The 4,794-nt window shown below is 39.4% G+C and overlaps 1 pseudogene; it reads left to right on the plus strand.

Moving 5' to 3' along the window:
- The first annotated feature begins 2,627 nt into the window (after positions 1–2,627).
- LOC149829766 (auxin-responsive protein SAUR68 pseudogene) lies at positions 2,628–3,035 on the plus strand (annotated as a pseudogene).
- Positions 3,036–4,794: the final 1,759 nt, after the last annotated feature.

Consider the following 4,794-nt stretch of genomic DNA (forward strand, 5'->3'; position numbering starts at 1 on the left):
TCGCGCCCCTCGGACGGATCTTGCCTGTTTGTCGATCCGTAACAAGGAATTCAAATGGCCTATATTCAAATATGCAATATTATCTTCAGTAATTTGGCTTACAAATAAAAGGTTGTTCGTGACATGAAGAACATCTTTCAAATCAAGGGTAGTGTCATTTGATGATAGAACAAGATTACCAGTATGCAAGATAGAAACCATCTTACCATTACCGACCATGATGGTCTCATCTCCTTGATATTGAGATTTATGTGAGAGTTGTTGATCATCCATAATGAGATGATTTGTAGCACCAATGTCAAGATATCAATAGTCATCAGTAGATTGCTGAAGGGACATTGTAGAGAATGCTTTAGGTATGTCCTGGCAATTTTTTATAATATGACCTTGTTTTCTATAATATTGACATATGACTACCCCACATCCTCCTTGACTTTGCGTAACTTCAGTGACATTAGGATGATTTTGAGGAAAGTTTCTCCCTTGGCCCTAGCTATGGCCTTTATAGTAGCCATGTTTGTGACTATGACCTTTAAAGGCATTAAAAGCAGTATGTTGAGTTTCAGTTGGGTTAGGATGAAGCAAGAGCACATGTTTTTCTTAAATGGGTAGGAGATCTTGCAGATTTGTGATGGCGTAAGTTGTTGGATGGGTGGTGATTGATGTTACAGAGCTCTCATACCCAATAGAGAGTTCATTTAAGGTTATTTGAACAAGTTTCTCATCACCTATGGGGTGGTTGGCAACAACAAGGGAGATAGCTAAAAAATCTATACAAACTATATATAACATCATATCCATATTTTCTTGATGAAAGTCACATCTTTCTTTAAAACTATGAGTCTCAAAGGAGATAGAGACCCATAAGCTTTTTTCAGAACAAGCCAGGCTTCACGTGTTGTTCTTTTTCTCATAATTTGACAAAGAATAGGCTCAGAAATAGTCGCCTTGATCCAGCTGAGAGCCAATTGTTCAAAACGAACCCAAACAGAATAATTTGGATTTTCTATTTTTCCTCCATCTGATGCAATGATGAGTTGATCACGTCGTGGTGAGGAGCCATCGATAACCATTTTCACAGTTTCCCCCTGGAGCTGGCTTGGATTCCCTCTCCCTTTCAGAACACGATTTGTGGCCATAACAATATCTTTCCTAGATGAATCATTTATAACTTTGCTGTCTTGTTGAATGATCTGAATGACCGACATGCAACTGCACCACTCTTTGAAACTTGCATCAGCTTTCTGATTTTGCCACCTCAGATATTTTCATATTATACACATAAACGGTAAAAATACTGTCCTTTACCAGCATAAATCCACCTTCTGACTGAAGCGTGAGTCCTCCCATGACAAATCCTGATTACATTGACCCAAATCTTATTGAGAACCGTGATAGTAATGTGGAAAATACACATTAAGGATCTTTAAAAAATCATTTTGTTCCTTATTTCCCAAAGGGTGTGCACAGTTATATGGATTGTCACGAGCCATGCACGTTTCAACTTCTTTTCCACAAAATATTGAGTTATCCACCATTTCAAAGCTTCACCTAAACTCCCTGGAGTTAATTTCTTTCTGTCAAACAAGTTAACTGATTTCCTCCATGAAAGAATTGCAATTGGACAAGTTGAAAAAGATGGTTCAAAGACTCACCTTCTTAGATGGGTCTTGGATAAGTTGGGGCCAAGGATGCAAGCATGTTGAGCTAATATGGGTCTTACCTTTGGTCTCATTTTGCGACAGTGGGCTTGGATCCCAGCCAATGAGTCATTAATTGGTTTCCTTAGATCCTTTGATAGTTAAATAACATTGCATCAAGCCATCAACTTGTATGCTATGGACTACACAATTAACGAGCCATCCCACCATCCTTGTTTTTTTTCTTTTTAAAATCTGCTATTTTGACAGTCGGTGGCTTGATTTGACCCTCATGCATATTTGGTCCCACTCAAATGGGATTGAATGATCAATCTCTTAGGGCATCCCTTGTCTCATCACAACCGTTCACATGGCAACATTTTTAGTGAGGTCCCCAATCTATTGCTGAGAGGTCCAAAGGTTGTCCGCGCCCATGTGATCGGCTGGGACATGGTTAAGATAATTGGGTTCGAATTCAGGTCCACCAGTATCAGGATAAAATGAGCATATATACGGCAGTGTCCATGTTGTGATGTCTAAAAGCACACCCATCTCCTTACTCATTTGTTTTTTAACCATTTGTTTTTTAACCATCAAGCATGTTAGGCCCCTCCAATTGCTTGATTGGTGACTCGGTTGCTTGACTGAATTATCCAGCATGTTAGGCCCCTCCAGTTGATGAACAAAAAGAGGGGTTGTGTCCATGCTGTGGTGGCCACCAGCATACCCATCTCCTTACCCCTGTGGTATTGCCCCCCACATGACATGCTTTCTACTTGACTTCTATGTACCCAGTTTCAGTCAGTCCCTCGCTCTATATATATAGAAGCACAAGTGACCAAAGTTTCTCATCAGCACAAACATATCAATAATCACAACTCATCAGCACAAATACTTTTGCTTGTCCTTTGAGAAAAGCGTTTGAACCACAATCCTTATCTTCATCATCAACCTGCAAGAATGATCAGCAGAAAGAGGATAGTAGAGATGGCTAAGAAGTGGCAGAAGCTGGCCTTCAGAGGAAGAAGAAGAATCTCATTTGGTGGTGCGAACAAGAGCAACACCAAAGTGGCAGAAATTGCAGAGAAGGGTCATTTTGTGGCTTATGCCGCTGATGGCAAAAGGTACATGGTTCCCTTGGATTGCCTCCAAAGATCCATCTTTCAGGAGCTATTGAAGATGGCTGAAGAAGAGTTTGGGTTGAACATTGATGGTGCAATTACATTCCCTTGTGACTCTACAATCGTAGACTACATCATGTCACTTGTGCACAGAGACATGACTAGGCAAATCGAGAATGCATTGGTGGTGTCTTTATGTAGCACTAGATGCTTGTCACCGACAGAGTTCTCTCAGAGCCACCCCTGCCATTATGTCCCCCTTCATGGATTTTGAGCAAAGTGAATATTGTATATAAAATACATTTGTACAAATGAAATTTTTGAGAGAAATAACTTTTTGGTCAAGAAATTGCCTATTCACTGTATTTTTTCTATTCCAAATAATAAGTAAAATGAAGGTAGGTCGTTCACCTGGTAAACCATTTGGAAAATTTGTTTATTACAAAGATGACTAGTACCAATTACTGGGTAACAATGGCACATAGTCGTTCATATATATTGAGTAGTTTCATGACTTGAAGATTGAAATTTATATGCGATTCACAAATGTTGAGAAATGCAGGTCTGTCTGAGATAAACCTTGACTTTTTAGAAATGCAATACAGAAATGCAGGTGTGTAACGCTGACCATGGATCTCCTCAATCTATTTGGACATCATCTAGTGGTGGAACCTACTCCACCAGTCAGCCAGTTTCTACTTCAAGAAGGAACCGCGTGGATCCTGTTGTATCTCATTCAAGCCTTTCTTTTTTACTTTAGAAAGAGGAAGAACCATTTTTTAGCAACTTGCCCTCTCTCTCTCTCTCTCTCTCTCTCTCTCTCTCTCTAAGTGATTGGGATCGGCCAGGCAACTCTAGTATACCAAAGAGGACGGTCAACAACTAATTTACCAAGTCTGGCTTGTGGGCTCCTTAAACCTATTCTAGCTTGGGAGAAGCTTGAACGTGACTTGGTTCAAGCTGGATCCGGGGCTATTCACTTAGTTGTTGAGATAAATCGAAGCTATTCACTTAGTTGTTGAGTATGAGCCTGATTGCCTAGGAGTTCGACTCCAAGCCCATGTTTGAATTAGACCCACCATGAGGAACAACTCTAGCTTCATGGCAAGTTATAAATCGAAAATGGTTCCACTATTTATACCCCGAAGTGTACGTCACGTTAAGATTATATTGTTAAATTTACATATGATTGGCTGGCTCCAGTTTAAATAGCATTGCTAATTATTTTGGTAACAATTTTTTTTATCACCAAATGAGCCACTTAGTTTTATTTAAAGTATGTAAAACAATATTTGGGCTTTTTGTGAATATGCATCAGGTATGGATCCAGCCTGATAAAATATGGTCTGTGTAGGATTAGATCCAAATCAACTTTTGGATGGTCAAAGCAAGACACTCTCACTGGAAAACTCTCTTCAATAAACGTACACATTTTGGGTCCTATATCCATAATTCTCACTAGTCATCTCTAGACTAAAGGTTATAAATGCAAACAACAATATCCTCACCAAATGAGTAGGAGGCGTTTATGCTAACTAAACAAAAGAAAGACATCCTTTATTCATTTGCAAACCATGGGAGACAACAACCCTCAACCATTGAATGATTTAGAAGAAAACTTTTCCAAGGAAATTTTTTGTACCTTTAGCGCCCAAGTGAATTCAACGACACCAAAAGAAATTCAACACCACTACCACAAAAAAATTAGCAGCACTGCAGGGATGAGAACTATTCTTGCCATAAGTGAGAGAGACTACAAGGATGCAGGTCAATAGCGGTGATATATCTCGCCACTATTGCCTTATTTTTTGCCGCTATAGGCCTATAACGGCGAGAATTCGGTCCGACAAATCACCAAAAAAAAACCTTTGTTGAGCAATAATGATGACATTTATAGCTCATTAAAGGGTGAACTAAACACTAACAAAGAACCTCTCTGGAACTGAGAACACCAATAGCAGCATGGCAATCTATAATGGTGAGGTTGTTTTAATGGCGATATAGGATATAACGGCGAGAATTAACATGTCATT

This window comes from Nuphar pumila, chromosome 8 (genome assembly GCF_984573655.1).
Source record: "Nuphar pumila chromosome 8, dmNupPumi1.hap1.1, whole genome shotgun sequence".
Classification (NCBI taxonomy): domain Eukaryota; kingdom Viridiplantae; phylum Streptophyta; class Magnoliopsida; order Nymphaeales; family Nymphaeaceae; genus Nuphar; species Nuphar pumila.